The sequence below is a fragment of the Myotis daubentonii genome, chromosome 5, assembly GCF_963259705.1.
Source record: "Myotis daubentonii chromosome 5, mMyoDau2.1, whole genome shotgun sequence".
NCBI lineage: Eukaryota > Metazoa > Chordata > Mammalia > Chiroptera > Vespertilionidae > Myotis > Myotis daubentonii.
The window spans coordinates 24,761,067-24,782,334 of NC_081844.1; the positions used below are offsets into that span (position 1 = coordinate 24,761,067).

Consider the following 21,268-nt stretch of genomic DNA (forward strand, 5'->3'; position numbering starts at 1 on the left):
AATTTCTTTGTTTCATTTTATTTCTATTCTTTTTAAAAATTCAACATATAAGTGAAATCATATAGAATTTTTTCTCTGACTTATTTCACTTAACATAATACTGTATGTTCATCCATGTTATTGAAAATGGCAAGATTTCATTATTTTTATGACTGAGTAATATTGCATTGCATATATGTACCACATCTTCTTTATCCATTCATTAATCAGTGGACACCTAGCTTGCTTCCATACCTTGACTATTGTAAACAATGCCACAATGGTCATAGGGGTGCATATATCTCTTCAAATAATTATTTTTATTTTATTCAGATAAATACCCACAAGTGGAATTGCTGGGTCATATGGTACTTCTATTTTTAACTTTTTAAAGGATCTGCATTCTGTTTTTCATACTGACTGCACCAGTTTGCAATCCCACCAACAATAAATGAGGCTTTCCTGTTCTCTACATCCTCACCACCACTGGTTATTTGTTGACTTTAGCTAATAGACATTCTGACAGGTGTGAGATGATATTTCATTGTGGTTTTGTTTGCATTTTCCTGATAATTAGGGATGTTGTACACCTTTTCATCTGTATGTCTGCTTTGGAGTAATGTCTACTCAGGTCTTCTACCCATTTTTTTAATTGAGTTTTTTGTTGTTTATGTTGAGTTGTATGAGTTACCATATATTTTGGATATTAAGCCCTTACCAGATATATCATCTGCAAACATTCTCTTCCATTCAGTAGATTGCCTTTCATCTTGATGTGAGTTTTCTTTACTCTGCAAAGCTTTTTGGTTTAATGGAGTCCCATTTGCTTATTTTGCTTTTTTTAAATAATTTTTTTCTTTATTGATTAAGGTATTACATATGTGTCCTTATTGCCCCATTGCCCCCCCCCCCCCCCCACTCATGCCCTCTTTTGATGCCTGGGCAATTATTTGTTACAGTCAGCTGATTAGCAAACACATCCCATCTACTACCTTAGTCTTCCTTTGATATGAAATATGACATATTACAATTTTCTGGGGCTAAGATGTTAGCATCTTTTGTAGGTGAACATTCTGCATACTACAAAATCTTTTTCAGTAATAGATTATTTGGCTTCTCAATGACACTTGTCCTATATAATAAAAGGGTAATATGCAAATTGTCCCCTCGGGTGGTTGTTTGTCCAGGAATTTGACTGGAAGTTCAACCTCTTGCTATGATGAATGCTGACCACCAGGGTGCAGCGTGGAACATGGCAGGTGACCTCTCATCGGCTACCTGGGGGCGGGAGTGACGGGGATGGAAGTGCAGTGAGAATGTGGAGTGTACGCCAAGCTTGCCCTCCCCTGGAACGCCAGGGCTCACATGCAGAGGAAGCCCCTGCGCTCAGGTGCTGGGCGCCCACAAGGAGCCAGCCCCGAACCGACGTGGCTTCTTCTGGGTGAGCTGGGCCGCAGCCGCCAGGACCACAGGGGCCAGTTGGGCTCCCTGTCAGTTTGCACAGGAGCCAGTCTGCAAGGCCAGCAGGAAGAGAGCGCAATGTCCTCATGGCTTCCGTGCAGCACCGTTGGGCAGCTCAGAGGCCCATGCTGCACCCCGGTCCACGGTGTCCAGCTGTGCTCACTGCAACTCTGTGTGGGGACTCGGGAGCCATGACTCAGGTGGAGGGGGCTTGCAGGGGTCCGGGGGCCCAGGTGCTGCCAAGGGTCCAGAGGTCAGCTGGGACCTGCCCTTCCATGCCAAATGCTTGCACTTTGATCACCAGCCAGGCCTAGGGACCACACCTGTGCATAAATTTCGTGCACTGGGCCTCTAGTATAAAATAATTGAAGAAGGCATTTTTCAGGAATTTATTATATAATGTTATTCATGAATCTTTTCATGAAACTTAGAGGACCAGTGCATGAAATTCATGCATGGGTAGGGCTCTTAGCAGCTGCTGGCTGCTGGCCCAGGCCTCCCTTCCCCGGCCACTAGCCACGGCCTTCCATCATTCCACGCTGTCACCTGGATGTCAGTGCACATCATAGCAAGTGGTCGAGTTCCCTGTCAGTTTAACTCCTGGTCGGTTGAACTCCCACCCAAGGGGACAATTTGCATATTAACCTTTTATTATATAGGATAAGTGAACAATCCTATATAAGAAATAGGTAATATGCAAATTGACCATCATGCCTTCGCACAAGATGGCCGCCCCCATATGGACAAAGATGACCGCCCCCATGTGGTCACAAAATGGTAACCACAAGATGGCCGGCAGGGGAGGGCAGTTGTGGGCGATCAGGCCAGCAGGGAAGGGCAGTTAGACATCGATCAGGCTGGCTGGGAGTGTTTAGGGGGTGATCAAACTGGCAGGCAGAAGTGGATAGGAGCAATCAGGCAGGCAGGCAGGTGAACGGTTGGGAGCCTGCAGTCCTGGATTGTGAGAGTGATGTCCCAGATTGGAGAGGGTGCAGGCTGGGCTGAGTGACACCCCTCCCCTTGCATGAATTTCATGCACTGGGCCTCTAGTAAATTTATGATAGCCTCCAGAATGAGTGAAAATCCTATTTATTTAAAATTACATGCAACTATGACTTTAACACAGAGCCACAGCATTGCTGTTCAGAGTGGTCCTCAGACCAGGACTTGCAGAATCAGCATCACACAGACATTGATTCTCAAAAGATCAAGCCCATCAGGACCTGATAATTCAGATCCTGCATTCAAACTAGACTCCTCGATGACTCATGCACATAGACATTCTAACAGGTGTGAGATGATATCTCATTGTGTTTGAGATAGTGCTAGAGAAGTTAGAGAAGTGCTGGTCTAAATTAGGGGTTCTCTCATTTTCATGTTGGCAATTGAGGCAGGATAATTACGTGTGTTGGGTATGGTCAGTGTTCAGCAGCATCCTTCAGACATTGCCAAATAGCCCCTGAGGCACAGTCACCTCTGGTTGAGAACCACTGCCCCACAGAGAAAGCTTTTCAAAGTCTCTTGACAGAATTCCAAACAAAACCCCATCTCTTATCAGTTTGAGCTTTAAGCACATCAGTAAACTCCTTTTGGCCCCATTTCTGCAGTGGGGAAGAGAGTTCATAATAGTACGACATCATAGAATGGACTTTTCTAAAAATTAAACCAGACAATTCCTATAAAATGCTAAGCTCAGGTCATGTAGTATAAAAATATCTAATATCTAAATGTAATTCATAAATAATTTATGAGGCACTCAATAATAGCTCTTAACTTGTGATATTAAGTATAAAGTCCCCAGTTATTTTGACAAATGTGTCAGGAAGCTAAACAGGGAGGTACACAGTATTGCATATCAAAGAAATGTGGTTCTGCCTGGTTGAGGAGGAGAATAGCAATTTTCCAGAGATATAAGGTCTGTGTCCCACCCCAAAGCAGACTTTGAAGAAAACATGAAATCAGGAATGGGTAAGGTTAGACCTCTGGAAAGCAGGTGAGCTGAAGAGAAGGAGTCATAAGAACAGCTCACTTGACTTCCAACCTGGTCTCGTGGGATGAGAGAATCATTAGGAAAAATTTCCTTTTTGCTTATTCCAGAGGCCCAGAGGGAAATCACGTGCTTAGAGGTTGGAATAACACAAGGGGAATGTGCCTGATGGTCAGGTATAGAGAGAGCTGTAACTATCTTCCCTGTGCAGTCTCCAGCTGTACAACTCTGGGGGGCAGGACATGGTTCTGCTTTTGATTCCCAAGCTTGCTCAGAAATTGATGCTTCACTCCTTCCTGCTGTCTCCTGTGGGGCAGAGCTTCAGTCTCATCATCAACCATCCAGGGAGCCATTCAGACTTCCACACGGGGACCTTCCTCTCAGAGACCCCATCCATGTGAGTCTGGGAGGCCAGCGGGTACATCATGAGAGTTTCACAGAGAATGGAACTTTAGAACTTTTACTAGAGTCACATAGGAGTCCAAACAGCCTATTTCAGAGACAAGATATCTTTGTGTCTGTATTCTTGGTTAGTAATCAATTGGTAATTAACTTAGTTAATAGAATAAGAAAGATGTGTGTGTGTTTGAATTTGCACTACAAGGACCATAGTTGACAATTAAGTGCTGGGAATGGGAGTCCAGTTGAATAACACTGTGGAATGAGTGAGATGCATAAAATGATTGTAGTAAAATGAAAACATATCTGAGATTTATTTTTTGGGAAGAAGGTAATAGAAAATTAGGTAGGAAGAACAGTGCAGTGGAGTGAGAGTGTTTGTATGAAATTTCATAAATGGTGTGCATTTGAGCATGTTTTGTGTTTATTGGAAAGATCCGACCAGTTAAGGAGTTGGTCCCTTGCAATAGCAATTTGTGAGACATTCATTGCAGTATCTTCTCTGATGCTGTGTATTCACATGAAAAAAGTATTTAATAAGTCTGAAGAGGAATACTAAATAGTTTCCGTTTGAATTAATTACTTTATTATTGGCAGGGGTGCATATATTCTTGGATTTGTTACCCATTGACTGTCTCTGTTGGAACAATTGACAGGAATTCCTACCCCACACTCAGCCTCTTCCCTCAGTGGTCTCTACTTGTAATGAGAAATTCTGGCATGCATTCAGGGAATATAAGTTGAGGACAGACCAACTTCCACGGCACTGATATAGGGGGCTGAGAAAAAAGTCACCATAGTTATATAGATGGAGAAATAAAGGTCACCCCTTCTACCTTAACTCTTAATGCCACAGAAGCAGCACAGTTTACATTTATGCAGTGAGGCCTTTACTGTACCAGCAAAAGAGGGAGGGAGATATCTCAAAATCTACTTAAAATTCCTTTTCTACTTCATGCCTGTGTATAACATGAAATGCCCTGACCCAAGGGAAGCTTCTGTCAAACAAGGTTTATTGAATAAATGTCTGCATTGAATCCTGTAGCTGCTGTAAAGTATTCCCACAGTAGTTGCTTAAAACGAACAAACCTATGCTCTTACAGGCTGGATGTCAGCAGCTTGAAATGAGTCTCGGTGGCTAATATCAAGGTCCATGCAGGGCTGGGCTCCTTCAGGCTCAGGGGAGGATCTGTTTCTTTCTAATGATTGTCCGTGTGGCTGGCTGCCGGCATTGCTTGGCTCACGTTCCTTCCTCCATCTTCAAGCCAGCTGGGTAGCATTTTCAAAATCTTTCTGAGACCAAATCTTTTGTCTCTCTCTCTTCAACATTAACAGAACCACTGTGCTTACCTTAGTCCCACCTGGATGAGCCTGGCTCATCCTCTATCTTAAAGTTAGCTGATTAACAAGCCTGTTCCATCTGCTACCCCAATCCTCCCCTTTTCATGAAAATATCATATTCAAAATTACTGGAGTATGATGTGGACATCTTCTGGAGACCCTTAATCTGACTGCTACAAAATCCTTTTCAGAAATGCATTGTTTTGTATCACTGAAGGGTCCGTGTACATAAGAAACTAACAGTATTTAACACAACTTCTAGAATAAGTGAATACACTATTCCTTCAAAGTTATACGCAAAGATGATTTTTGTTTCAGACGATCTAGAACCATTTCCGCCTGACTCTGACACAGAGCCACAGCCTAGCTACTCACACTGTGGTCCACAGACCAGGAGCACCTGCAGCATCAACACCACCTGGGAGCTTGTCAGAAATGCAGTGCCTGGACTCAGTTAAGACAAATCAGAATCTGAATTTTCACTATGAACTTTGGTGACTTATATGCACTATGAAGTGGAGAGGTGCTGGCCTAGAACAGGTGTCACTGCTAATATTGGGGACAGAATAATAATTCCATGTGTGGGTGCTTTCCTGTGGATCATAGGTATTTAGTGTCCTCTATTCAGACATTGCCTAACAGCCCCAGGGAGAACTCATTTCTGGTTGATAGCGCTGCCCTAGAAGCATCTGACATAATTATAATGGAGGTCCATCACTTACTCGGATCACTAAACTTCTCCAAGTCCCACTTCTGCAATAGAGAATGGAGCTCATAAATGTGATGGAGCTCATAAATGTGCTTTCTCATGGGTAAGTTGCTAATAAAAAATAAATCAGACAGTCCTAGAGGGTGTTAGCCTCAGTTTACAGTGCATAAAAAGATCTAAATATTTTTTTTTAGAATTAACAATCATTTTTATAATGAGGGACCAAATGACAGTCTTAACTTGTGATGGAAGTACAAAATTCCTTATTGTTATAGCGAAATGACAGAAAGCCAACAAGTATAGTGACCAACATTTATTGTCTAAAGAATCAGCTCTTCCCTTGTTGAAAATGAGAACAGGAATTTTCCAAACCTATCAGGACTGTGTCCCCAACACAAGTCAGTGCTGAAGACAAAGAGGCCTAATGCAGACAGGTTCCTCAACCTCAGATTTGGAGGACACACTCAGAGTAGAGATGGGATGCTAGGAGATTAGAGATCTGGATGAGGGGAGAGTTCATGGAGAAGGAGTAAAGGGGGGGAAAAACTGAATTCACCTGACTTGTAACCTGGTCTGTTGGAAACAGTGAATCTGGAAAATTTTTCCTTTCTGTCCAGAACATTATTTCCCAGAGGAATTGTGTGCTTGGAGGTACAGGGATTTATAAATAACTCCTCTGCTCCAGTCTCTCAGCTTGTGTAAGCTTAGACTGTAAGCATGGTTATGTTTATTTGTCATTGTTCATTGTTTGGAGGCCTAATTCTGGCTGGAGACTGATGCTTCACACCTTCCTGCTGTCTTGCCTGTAAACAGAACTTTAATCTCTATCATCAACCATTTGGGGAGGAATTCAGATGTCCCCACAATGACCTTCCTCTCAGAGATCTAGTCCAGGTGATCCCAATAACCCACATGACACTGCAGGAGAGGGTCATAGGGAATGGAAGCCAGGAACATTTACCTGTTGTCACCTGAGAGTCCATTCCACTTAGTCCAGAGGCAAGAGATTGCTGTGTTTGTTTACTTGATTGATCAACGGATTTATTTCAATGGCTACATAAGAGTTCATAGGGTAAAGGTTACCCACACTTTTAATGGTCTTTCACACCCTTCATCATTAAATTGCTGCCATATCAATGCTATAAGATGTTTAAATTATTAATTTCAAAATGTGGTTCTGATCAGGGGTGATTTTGCCCCCTATGAAACATTGAGCTCTGTCCAGGGTGATTTGTGACTGTCACACTGGGGAGGGTGTAAGGAGGCAGGGTGCTCTAAACCAGTGATGCCCAACCTTTTGCACCTCATGGACCATCAGTGGTCCCCGGACCACCAGTTGGCGCGCTGCTCTAAACAACCTTCATTTCACAGGACAGACATCACCACAGAGAAGGATCTGCCTCAGATCTCAACAGTGCTGAGGCTGAGATAATCTGAATTAAATAACATCATCATTTGTGATATTTATTGCTGGCTTCAGATTGTTCTCTAAAGTTGTAACACTGTATTTTCTGCCAATAAAATTAGAGGACACCCCTTTTGCTACCAATTGGAAAGTCCCAACCTCAATCAATGTAACTGCTCTTCCAGTTTTTCCCCATCTAATGAGTGCAAAAGCCATTTTTTGTTGTTTTATCAAACTATTACACAGTTTCAGCAAACTTCATTTCTTAGGTCACCATTTTGATTTACCTATTGTTAATATATGCCCATGTGTTACTTTCCCATTTTTGTATAGCATTTCAAATAGTTTCTATAGATCATTGTTACTCAATTGACTTCTGTAGGATATTTTTTACCATAATTTTTAAAATTTTATTTCAATAGATTTATTTTCTTACTAGTGAGGTTTTTTGCTTTATTTGAGATGGTTTTTCCCACTTGTAAATTTTATATGTAGTTTCTGATGTTCATAACAAATGTATTGGTTATTCTTACCCTGAGTGTATATTCTCTGATATTGTCAGATGTCTGAGGGTGAGGACCAATTTCATATTCTTTCAGATTCATAGCCATTTATGCCAGCTCTCATGTCACAATTCATTCTTTTTTCAACTAAATTGATGTGTAACCTACCCATATGGTAAATGTTCATATACAAGAAGACTTAATTCCAGATTAATGAAAAGAACTCTAAGTCAGCACCTTTCCAGAACATTATACTCTTTAAGCTCTAAGTCTTAACAAATTTGATTGTTAGCCCATACTGATATTAAATTATTGTCATTTTATATCATGTTTCAGTTAGTATTTAATCCTCCATTTCATTTTGCTTACTATTGTTGTTTTAAACCTACTCATTTTAACCTGGTTACATGATCTCTTCACCATGGTTTCATTTTATCACTTCACAGTTTTTAATTTGTTTCTATGTAAGTGCACATCTAATCACTTACCTTTGTGAAAAATTTATGTGAACAAAGCAGGTGTAATTTCTTCTCTTTTGGGTCATGCCATAAAACAACAAAGACATAAAACAATGAAATAAATGTGTTAAAAATAATGTCCTCAGGAAGAAACATATGAAGAAAGCTATTCCGTATAAATAGGTAGAACTGCCATGGTGTGGGCAGGATCTGTGAAGCATGGTCTGGGGAGGTGTTTGCAGGTTGGATGAAGACCTGAACCAGGAACAGAGTGGTGCACCCCGGGTGTGTCAAAAAAGAGATGAAAACCCAAAGCCCCCAAATCATGCAGGTGATTGGGCATGAAGTCTAAACCACCAGCAGCAGAGCCAGGTAGAAAAGTCATGTCCACTGACCTGGAGTTGAGGGCTCTTTACACTTTATGTTTTGAGGAAGAAAGAGGTGCTTTTTTTTTAAGGAATTTACATCGACTACTGATAGCTGTGGGGTGGCAGGATAGAATTGGTGCCATATAAGGAAAGGGAGAAGGGGGCTAACCTCACCCACTATTGGACCACATAAAAACAAATTGGTCAAATGACAATGGAAAATGTACAGAAAGCAAATCTTTTACTGCATTTATTTGCCAGAACCAAGACTGTTTTCTTCCTCACAGTATCTTGGGGATCACCTGAGCTCATTAAATCTCTATTCCTGCTCAACCAATTCATTACCCTCCCCATACTCTCCTATCCATTCATCGAATACATTTCTTTATGTTTTGTTAAATACAGGGCATAAAATGTCCATCAAATATGGAACCTCAAATTCATATGTCCATGGAAGGCTTAAGAATTGGAATTTCCAGAAACATTTCTACATCTGACAAGTGAAAGATCACTGATTGGGTCAACTTGTGTTCTATCCATTCCTAGCATCATCAGGATGGCTAGGGCTGAGACAGACATGGTGGTGGTGGTGGTGGTGGTGGTGGTGGAGGTGGTGTGTGTGTGTGTGTGTGTGTGTGTGTGTGTGTGTGTGTGTGTGTGATTTGTAGATGTGAGCTGTCCTCAGACCAGGGGTAGCTGCACTCATACACTCCAAGGTGGTTCTTACAATATGGGGCCAGAACTCAATCAAGAGCAAGTACTAAGGAGGGGATCTGTTTCCATTCACTGGACACCTTTGCAACAAGAATAATAGAGCATAAGAGGCCGTGGGGATGAGGAAGTCACTGTACCAGAGGTGTCAGCAGTGGCAGAGAGGCCACCTCACGCCTCAACGTGTCTGCCACCACTTCTCATCACTCGCCCTCATGCTCATTCACTTTCTAACCTGGCTTCACTTTTTCTGAACATGTGAAAGAAGCACCTTCCTCGGGACCTTTTCACTGGCCAGACCCTCTGCAGGGCTCACACTTTCCCACATCTACTTATATATCTCTTCCTCTCTTGAGTTAAAAAATTTTGAGGGTCAAAACCTTCTTTTCAAAAACAGGTTTATTGAGCCAAATGTCAGCCACAAAAGGACCAGGTGATTGGGCATGAAGTCTAAACCACCAGCAGCAGAGCCAGGTAGAAAAGTCATGTCCACTGACCTGGAGTTGAGGGCTCTTTACACTTTATGTTTTGAGGAAGAAAGAGGTGCTTTTTTTTTTTAAGGAATTTACATCGACTACTGATAGCTGTGGGGTAGCAGGAGAAGGTAAAGTGGGCAGTTCTAGGACAGATACCGAGGAAGAAATATTTACTACTTTTAATTGGTTGCAGGCAATAGTCTTGAAAGCTCATGCAGTGAAGATGCAGGGGCATCTAGTGGTCACTACAAAAGTTGATTCACATTCCAACATACATTCAGGAATGTGAGCAGCCTTTTGTAAGTGGGCCACAGCTTTTAGATGGTTGACTACGATAGTTTTTTCTCACACTCTCTAGCTCCAGTGTATTTAATTTAGGACAACTCAGAATGTTCCTCTTTTTCACTTATTTGAAGTCTCTGTTCAAATGTCACCTTGTTTGCAGATCTACCTACAAACCCATGAAAAACAGAACTCCCTACTCATTCTCTCCTTTAGACATACTTTCCTTCTCTTCATACCACTGCCACCATCTAAAGTATTTTATCGCTTTATTGTTCCTTCTACATTCATTCCCTCATTGGATTGTAGAGACTTTTGTTCTTCAGCACCCTATTCTCACAACCTGGACAGTGCCTAAACATGGTCAGCACTCAATTTACATTCTTGAGAAACATGAAGAAATTCTCAATAAAACTGTAGAATACATGATCCCCTCAGATCTACAGGTGATTGGGACAAACACTCCATATCAGGGGGGTCACTGTATATCCCCAACAGGGGACTATATACACAAAATAATAAAATTAATGTCTGGTCTACAAAATATGAATTGTAGCATTTCAAGTATGTGAGCAATGAAACACTGTGTGAAATTTATTCATGTTATTTTAATATTTCTTGGTAGTCACCTCCAACACATGGAACCAGTGAATCTTACACAAACTTCAAAATTTATTCTTCTGGGATTTTCAGAGAAACCAGAACTTCAACCCCTTATATTTGAGGTTTTTCTCTCCATGTACCTGATCACTGTGTTTGGAAACCTGCTCATCATCCTGGCCGTCAGCTCAGACTCCCACCTCCACACGCCCATGTACTTCTTCCTCTCCAACCTGTCGTTGCTAGACATCTGTTTCACTTCCACCATCATCCCGAAGATGCTTGGGAACATCCAGACACAGAGCAAAGTCATCACCTATGCAGGCTGCATCACACAGATGTATTTTTTCATACTTTTTGCTGGGTTGGATGTTTTCCTGTTGACTGTGATGGCCTATGACCGGTTTGTGGCCATCTGCCACCCCCTGCACTACACGGTCATCATGAACCCCCGGCTCTGTGGACTGCTGGTTCTGATATGCTGGATCATGAGTGTCCTGCATTCCTTCCTACATTCCTTAATGGCATTACGACTATCCTTCTGCATGGACGTGGAAATCCCTCACTTTTTCTGTGAACTCAATCAGTTTATCAAACTTGCCTGTTCTGACACCTTTCTTAATAACATGGTGATGTATTTTACAGCTGTCCTGCTTGTTGGTGGTCCTTTCGCTGGGATCCTTTACTCATATTCTAGGATAGTGTCCTGCATACATGGAATGTCATCAGCTCAGGGGAAGTATAAAGCATTTTCTACCTGTGTGTCTCACCTCTCAATTGTCTCCTTATTTTATGGTACGATCCTAGGAGTGTACCTCAGCTCTGCTGCTACCCACAGCTCACACTCAGGTGCCATAGCCTCGGTGATGTACACCGTGGTCACACCCATGCTGAATCCCTTCATCTACAGTCTCAGGAACAAAGACATCAAACAGGCTCTGAAAACATTCTTTGTGAAGGAAACTACAAACTGGTCAGTTGTCCTAAGACTGCAGATGTGCCCATGTTTGCAGAGTCAGACAGTGTGATGGTTGTCAGACTATGGAAGCAGAACTTGCTCTTTCCTTTTATTTCCTGTAATTTCTATTTCTTTGACCTCATCTTCTCTATTCAATTTATGTAACTAAATTAAGTTCTATGCTCTCTTATATATTCAGCAATTATTCTCTTTGTTGTTTTTCTCTTTTCTTAAATTTATTTCCATCATGGATCAGATATATTTGGAAAATTTCATTTACCTAATGAAACAATATGGATATTTCTTAAATTACATATATCTTAACAAATATAGATATTTTTTACTAAAATAATCATCCTGAATTGCATATTCCTATGGAAAAAAAAATACTCTTAATGACCAAGGCAATTATATACAATTTTAAGAGAGGAAAATCTGAGACTTGTGTTTTTCACTGTTATGACTGACATTTTTTGGTATTTACCATCTTAACTGCTCTTCCTGATAATGTAGACTCTAACATAAAAGTGTGTTTAATAGCGGGTCCCTGGGTTTTATTCTCCTTGTTAAGATTCTGTGGGGTTTTTTTCGTTTAGTGTCTCCAAGAGGGACTCTTCAGTGAAAGACAAATTTTAATAAATAGGTTGACTTATTACCACCTTAAAGTCAGAGATGAATTTCAATATAATGAACCAAATTTTTAAACCACATACTGCATTACTATGAAAATATTTCTTCTTCATGCTGTACATCTATTCATTGGAGTATGGAGGAATGATGCCTATTTGTAAGGGGGTTTATACGTATAATGGAAAATTGTTTGGTGTTTTCTATGTTTTACTCAATTATCTTTATGCTTCTGTTTGAAAACTTTCAGAGCTGTCTATAATGTGGCTCTTTTGATTAAATAATACAGATTCTCCCCTTCTAAAGGTTCCGTAAGCATGAAGGGGATGGTGAATGATCATTATCAGGTGCATCTACTAATTCTCCCTATTATGCACAAGATTTTATTCATTTTTAACGATTAAAGAATGACTGAAGAGAAAAATGGCATTATCATGAGATTTTTTTTTTCATTTAAAAAAAACTTTATTGTTGAAGTATTACATATGTCCCCTTTTATCTCCAGTTGACCCGTTATAGCCTGCCATGGCCCCACCTCCCACCCTGGGACTTCACCACCCTATTGTCTATGTCTATGGGTTATGCCTATATGCATACAAGTTCCTTAGTTGATCTCTTTCCACTCACCTACCTTACCTTTGAGATTCAGCAATCTGTTCCATACTTCTACATCTCTGTATCTATTTTGTTCATCAGTTAACTTTGTTCATTAGATTCAATTAGATTGTTCATTAGATTGCACATATGAGTTAGATCATGTGATACTTGTCTTTTTCTGACTGGCTTATTTCAGTTAGCATAATACTCTTCAGGTCCCTCCAATGCTGTATCAAAGGGTAAGGGATCCTTCTTTTTCACTGCTGCATAGTATTCTATGGTGCAAATGTATCACAGCTTTTTATTCACTCATCAACTGATGGGTACTTGGACTGTTTCCAGACCTTAGCTTTTGTAAATTGTACTGCTATGAACAAACGGGTACATACATTCTTTCTTATTGGTGTTTCTGGTTTCTTAGGGTATATTCCTAGAAGTGAGGTAACTGGGTCAAGTAACAGTTACACATTTAATTTTTTAAGGAAACTCCATACTGTTTTCCATAACGGCTGCGCCAGTCTGCATTCCCACCAGTAGTGTACTAGGGTTCGCTTTTCTCCACATCCTCTGCAGCACTTGTCATTCGTTGATTTACAGATGCCATTCTGACAGGTATGACATGGTACCACATTATCATTTTAATTTGCATCCCGCTGATGATTAGTGACTTTGAGCATTTTTTCGTATGTCTCTTGGCCATCTGTATGTCCACTTGGAGAAGGGTCTATTTAGGTCCTTTGCTCATTTTTAAATTGGATCGTTTGTCTTCCTTTTGTTAGCATGTATGAATCCCTTATATATTTGGATATTAACCGTTTATCAGATGTCTCACTGCCAAATATGTTCTCCCATACAGTGGGCTCCATTTTCATTTTGTGATAGTTTCTTTTGCTGTGCAGAAGCTTTTTATTTTGATGTAGTCCCATTTGTTTATTTTCTTCTTAGTTTCCTTTGCCCAGCCTAGGAGATATATCCGTAATCATATTGCTATGAGAGATGTCTGAGATTTTTGCTGCCTATGGTTTCTTCTAAGATTTTTATGGTTTCACATGTTAAATTTAAGTCTTTTATCCATTTTGAGTTTATTTTTGTGTATGGTTTAAGTTGGTGGTCTAGTGTTATTTTTTGGCATGTAGCTGTCCAATTTTCCCAATAACATTTATTGAAGAGACTGTCTTGACTCCATTGTATACTCATGCCTCCTTTGTCAAATATTAATTGAGCATAATGGTTTGGGTCAATTTCTGGGTGCTCTGTTCTGTTCCATTGATCTATATGTCTGTTCTTGTCCCAGTACCATGCTGTTTTATTACAATGGCTTTGTATTGTAACTTGATATCTGGTACTGTGATCCCTCCAACTTTGGTCTTCTTTCTTAAGATTGCTGCAGTTATTTGGGGTCTTTTTTGGTTCCATATAAATTTTTGGAGTATTTTTTCTAGGTCTGTGAAATATGCTGTTGGTATTTTAATGGGGATTGCATTGAATCTATAAATTGCTTTGGGTAGTATGGAACTTTAATAATTTTTATTCTACCCATCCATGAACACAGTATGTTCTTCCTATTATTTATATCTTCCTCTATCTCTTTTTTGTAGTTTTCCAAGTACAAGTGACTTATCCCTTGGTTAAGTTTATTCCTAACTATCTTAATTTTTTTGCTGCTACAGTAAATGGGATTGTTTGTTTAGTTTATTTTTCTGACAATTCATTTTTGATATGTAAAAATGCCATGGATTTCTGGGTGTTAATTTTGTATCCTGCTACATTGCCAAATTCATTTATTAAATCTTGTTGATTTTGGGTGGTCTTTGGGGTTTTCTATGTACAATATCATGTCATCTGCAAATAATGAGAATTTTACTTCCCCCTTTCCAGTTTGGATGCCTTTTGTTTTCTTCTTGTCTTATTGCTCTGGCTAGGACTTTCAACATTATGCTGAATAAGAGTAGTAAAGCAGGCATCCCTGTCTTGTTCCTGTTCTAGAGGAAGTGGTTTTAGTTTCTGTCCATTGAGTATGATGTTGGCTATAGACTTTTCATATATGGCCTTTATTATGTTGAGGTATGATCCCTCTATTCCAACTTTGCTGAAAGTTTTTTTTTTCCAGTTATTTTTTCCCCACGAGAAATGATTTTAAATATAATAATGTTACATGTAACAAACATGAATATCTCAAGAAAAACAATTTTAAATATGATAATATTACATGCAATAAACTCCAATTATTCAAGAAAAATGATCTTACATGTATTAATATTATATGCAATAAACATTAATATTTCAAGAATAAGAGGATTTTAAGTATAATAATATTACAAAAACTATATTAACATAGTATGATATCACTAAAGTTGTAGGAAATATTAAAAATCTGAAAATAATAGGATTACTTCTATTATATTCTATTATATGTATTTTCCTTCTGGCTCTATTTTTTGTTCATCAGTTTATGTTGTTCATTATATTCCACATATGATATTTATCTTTCTCCACCTGGATTATTCCATCCCTTCACTTTCATCCTGTGTGTGTCTTTTGTTCTGAAATCGTTCTCTTGTAGACAGTATATAGTTGGGTCATGTTTTTGTATCCGTTCAGCTACTGTCTACCTTTTGATTGGAGCATTTAATCCATTTACATTTAGGGTTGTTATTGAGAGGTACTTATTGATAGCCATTTTAATTCTGTACTGCTAGGTTTCTCTCTCTGTTTCTTCTTCTCAGCAATCCCTTTAACATTTCTTGTAATGCTGGCTTAGTGGTGATGAACTCATTTAGCCTTTTTATTTATTTTTATTTTTTTTGGTCTGGGAAACCCTTTATTTTGAATGATAGTCTTGCTGGATATAGTAATCTTGGTCTCAGATCCCTGCTTTCGATTACCTTGAGTACTTCATGCCATTCCCTTCTGGCCTGTAGAGTTTCTGATGAGAAATCAGGTGTCAGCCTTATGGGAACTCCTTTGTAGGTAACAATTTTCTTTTCTCTTGCTGCCTTTAAGATTCTCTCTTTGTCTTTAATTTTTGGCATTTTAATAATGATGTGTCTGGGCATGGGTCTGTTTGGGTACTTCTTGTTTGGGGTTCTCTGTGCCTTCTAAACTTGTGTGATTTTTCCTTTACCAGGTTGGGAAGTTTTCTACCATTATTTCTTCAAACACTTTCTCTATTCTCTTCTCCCTTTCTGCCTCTTCTGGCACACCTGCTATTCTAATATTGTTATGTTGCACATTGTCCCACAGCTCCTTTAAGCTGTCCTCCTGTTTTTTACTCGTTTGTTTCTTTTTGCTTCTCTAATTGAGTGATATTTTCAACTCTGTCTTCTAATTTACTGATTTGATCCTCAGCTTCCCCTAATCTGCTGCGTATTCCTTCCAATGTGTTCTTTATTTGTGTTATGTCATTTTTTATCTCAGACTGCTCTTTTTTCATAGCTACTATATCATTTTTCATACTGTTGAGCATTTTTAACATCAGAACTCTGTTTCAGATAAATTTATTATCTCTGCTTCATTTATCCCTTCTTCTGGAGAATTCGCTAGTTCTTTCATTTGGAGGTTGTTTCTTTATTTCCTCATTTTGTTTGTCTGTTTGGGCTTGTGATTATGTTTTAGGTAGACCCTCTACACCTCTCAATCTCTAGTGCAGGACAGTGTTAAAGGCTGTTTCTGACTAATTGGATCAGGCAAAGACTCAAAGCCTCCAGAGACCACCTTTGTCTACAGACTAATAGGATTCTGACTTGAATTGCCCCCAGGCAATTGTCCTCAGGTGAGGCAAGAGTTTTTTCAACAGGTGGGGCAGGTGCTTTTTCTTGGAGGCTAATTGTTACTTTTAATCTCTTAAGTGGCCTCAGGGAAAGGTGCTTTCCAATAGGGTGTGTTGACTGTCTTCCCCCAGGCAAGGCAGATGTCTATGTGGGAAAGATGTCCTCCCCTGTGTGAGGAAATGACTCAGCCCAGGAAACTTGTAGTGTCTGCCTTCTAAGCTCCACCCCACAAGTCCCCAGTCCTGGATTCTGCTTTCACAGCTCCAGTTCTCTTCACCCTCCCTCTGCCAGAGCACAAGGTGTGTGGCTCCACAGAGAAATTTTGTGCATTGTCCCTTTAAGAGGGTGCCCAAACTTTCAGCTGCCACTCCCTGGAAGACAGCACCCCACTGCTTTTCACAGCTAGATGCTATGTGGGTACCCTCCTCAGTTTGGTGCTCTCTGCTGGGAAACCCAGCTTCAGGATTAGATCCCAGAGTTCTCAGTGGCAGCCCCCTCCCCACAGCTGCAATCAATATCTCTTTGGGATTTGGCGTCTATGGGTGCCCGGCCAGCCCTTTCACACCTCCCCCCCTTCTACCAGTCTCTATGCCATCTTCACCTTTGGTCCTTGCTTATCAGGGTTCTCTCCTGTAAGTTTTCCATTGATTACCCAGGAAGCCTTTCCACATTTCAGTTGTAATTCCAGCTTGTTCTTGGGAACATGTCCATGCAGCATCCTCCTACTCTGCCACCATTTTTAATCTCCTCTGAGGGGTTTTATAGAAAAAAAAAGGTGCTGGGTTTTATATAATGCTTTTCTTTCATCTATTAATATGATCATGTGACTTTGTCTTTCAATTTGTTTATGTGATGTATGTATCATGTTTATTGATTTGTGAATATTGTACCAGTCTTGCATCCCTGGAATAAATCCCACTTGGTCATGGTGTATGATCTTTTTAATATATTGCTGGATCCAATTGGCTAATATTTTGTTAAGGATTTTAACATCTATGTTCATCAATGATATTGTAGTGTCTTTATTTGGTTTTGGAATTAGGGTAATGCTGGCCTCATAAAAAGAACTTAGAAGTGTTTCTTCCTCTTGGAATTTTTGTAATAGTTTGAGGAAGATAGATGTTAGTTCTTCTAGTCTAGACCATGGCTTTTGTTTGCTGAGAGGTGTTTTTTTTTTTTTTTTCACTTCTATTTCATCAGTTATTATTGTCCTATTTAAGGTTTCTGAGTCTTCCTGATTCAGTTTTGGAAGATTGTATTTTTGTAGGTATTTGCCCATTTCATTCACATTGTCTGGCATATTGGTATACAGATGTTCATAATGTTTTCTTACAATCCTTTGTATTTCTGTGGTGTCAACAGTTACTTCACGACTTTCTTTTCTGATTTTATTGGTTTGGGTCCTGTCTCTTTGTTTCCTGATGAGTCTGTTTAATGGTTCATCAATCTTGTTTATCTTTTCTAAGAACTAGCGCTTGGTTTCATTGATCTTTTGTATATTTGTAGACTCTATGTCATTTATTTTTTCTCTAATCTTTATTATTTTCTTCATTCTACTTACTCTGGGCTTTTCTTGTTGTTCTCTTTCTAGTTCCCTAAGTTGTCGAATTTTTCTTGTTTTTTGAGGCAGACCTGTAGTGCTATGAACGGAACTCAGGAGTTTTGCTATGTTCCAGAGATTTGGGGTTATTGTGTGTTTATTTTCATTTGTTTCCAGGAAATTTTTAAATTCTTTCTTGATATCATTGGTAACCATTCATTGGTTAATAACATGCTATTTAGCCTCCATGTGCTTGAATGTTTTGGGGTGTTTTTACTGTACTGGATTTCAAATTTCATTCCACTGTGATCTGAGAAGATGCTTGATATGATTTCAATCTTCTTGACCTTTTAAAGACTTGGTTTGTGTCCTAACATGTGGTCTATCTTTGTAAATGATCAATGTGAACTTGAGAAAAATGTGTATTCTGCAGATTTGGGGTGAAATGTCCTATAAATATCAATGCAGTCCATTTGATCCAGTGTGCCCTTTAGAGTCACTGTTTCCTTGTTAATTTTTTGTCTTAAAGATCTATCCAGTGAATTCAGCGGGGTGTTAAAGTCCCCTACTATGACTGTTGTTGATCTCTCCCTTAAAGTCCTTTAGAAGTTTTTAAAATATATTTAGCTCCTATATTGGATCAATACATGTTTACCAGAGTTATATCCTATTGTTGTATCAATTCGGTTAGTATTATGTGGTGACCTTTGTTGTCTCTTGTCATGGCTTTCATTTTGAAGTCTGTTTTGTCAGTGATGAGTATGGCTACTCCAGCTTTTTTTCCTTTTCCATTGGCATGAAAATTTTTTTCCCATCCCATCACTCTCATTCTGTGTGTCTTTGGTTCTGATGTTCATCTCTTGTAGACAGCATATATTTGGGTCATGTTTTTGTATCTATTGAGCTACTCCATGTCTCTTGGTTGGAGCACTTAATCCATTTACATTTAAGGTTATTATTGATAGGTACTTATTTATGGCCATTTTAATTCTTTATGCCTATGCTTCTCTTTCTCTCTATTTCTTCTTCTCATTACAGCAGTCCCTTTAACATTTCTTGTAGTGCTGATTTGGTGATGACAATCTCTTTTAGCCTTTTTTTTTTGTCTAGGAAATTTTTATTTCACCATCTATTTCAAATGATAGCCTTGCTGGATATAGTAATCTTGCTTTTAGATCCTTGCTTTTCATTAGCTTAAAAACTTCGTGCCAATCCCTTCTGGCCTGTAGAGCTTCTGATGAAAAATCAAACAACAGCCTTATGAGAGGCCCTTTGTAGGTATCAAATTGCTTTTCTCTTGCTGCCTTTGAGATTCTTTCTTTGTCTTTAATTTTTGGCATTTTCATTATGATAATGACATTGGCCTTTTGGGTTCTTCTTGATTGGGACTCTCTGAGCATCCTTAACATATGTGCCTTTTACCTTCACCAAGTTAGGGAAGCCTTCTGCCATTATTTCTTCAAACACATTCTCTATTTCTTGCTCACTTTCTCCTTCTTCTGGAACTCCTATTATGTGAATATTGTTACATTTTATGTTGTCCTACAGGTCCCTTAAGCTGTCCTCCTGTTTTTTAATTGTTTTTTTTTTTCTTTTTGGTTTTCTGGTTAAATGATTTGTTCTGCCCTGTCTCCTTTTTTTTCCTTTTTTTTAAAATTAAATCTTTATTGTTCAGATTATTACATTTGTTCCTCTTTTTCCCCCCCCATAACTCCCCTCCTCCCAGTTCCCGCCCCACCATCCGCCCTCACTCCCCACCCACTGTCCTCATCCATAGGTGCACGATTTTTGTCCAGTCTCTTCCTGCATCTCTCACACCCCTTTCCCCCCCAAGAATAGTCAGTCCATTCCCTTTCTATGTCCCTGATTCTATTATAATCACCAGTTCATTCTGTTCATCAGATTATTTATTCACTTGATTCTTAGATTCACTTGTTGATAGATGCATATTTGTTGTTCATAATTTGTATCTTTACCTTTTTCTTCCTCTTCCTCTTCTTAAAGGATACCTTTCAGCATTTCATATAATCCTGGTTTGGTGGTGATGAACTCCTTTAGCTTTTCCTTATCTGTGAAGCTCTTTATCTGACCTTCAATTCTGAATGATAGCTTTGCTGGATAAAGTAATCTTGGTTGTAGGTTCTTGGTATTCATCACTTTGAATATTTCTTGCCATTCCCTTCTGGCCTGCAAATTTTCTGTTGAGAAATCAGCTGACAGTCGTATGGGTATTCCCTTGTAGGTAACTGAGTTTCTTTCTCTTGCTGTTTTTAAGATTCTCTCTTTATCTTTTGCTCTTGGCATTTTAATTATGATGTGTCTTGGTGTGGTCCTCTTTGGATTCCTTTTGTTTGGGGTTGTCCGATCTTCTTGGACCTGTAAGTCCATTTCTTTCACCAGGTGGGGGAAGTTTTCTGTCATTATTTCTTCAAATAGGTTTTCAATATCTTGCTCTCTCTCATCTTCTGGCACCCCTATAATTCTGATGTTGGTACGCTTGAAGCTGTCCCAGAGGCTCCTTACACTATCCTCACATTTTTGGATTCTTTTTTCATTTTGCTTTTCCGGTTGGGTGTTTTTTGCTCCCTCGCATTTCAAATCATTGACTTGATTCTTGCGCTCCTCTGGTCTGCTGTCGGGAGTCTGTATAATATTCGTTATTTCAGTCCATGTATGCTTAATTTCTAGTTGGTTCCCCAATATTACATCGAGGGTCTCATTAGTTTTCTTGTAGATCTCATTAAGTTTATCGGCGGCTTCTAAACAGTTCTTGAAAGACCTTAAAAGTATGGTTCTGAACTCTATATCTTCCATTGACAATTTTGTCCTGTTTCTTTGTCTCCACATTTTGTTATGCTTCCTTGGTGCACCCCCTAGTGGTCTTTGTTCGAAGTCTTATAGTTAAACCTTGATTGTTGTAGCTAATCCCAGGGAGGGTTTGACCTCCAGGCCAAGTGGCTATGAGAATCAGCTGTGTCAGCAGTGAGAGAACTTCTGTCCTCTAGGGAGGTGCTAATCTAGCCTTTGCCTGAGGCTATCCGGCAAATGCCTCTGTGCAGGGCTTTGGCAGGGCGGGTCGCATCGGATCAACAGGGTG

At 39.5% G+C, this 21,268-nt stretch overlaps 2 pseudogenes; both read left to right on the plus strand.

Moving 5' to 3' along the window:
- Positions 1-21,268, plus strand: part of LOC132234517 (adhesion G protein-coupled receptor E2-like) — a 674,172-nt pseudogene that overhangs the window by 430,626 nt on the left and 222,278 nt on the right.
- Positions 10,718-11,666, plus strand: LOC132234171 (putative olfactory receptor 7A2; annotated as a pseudogene).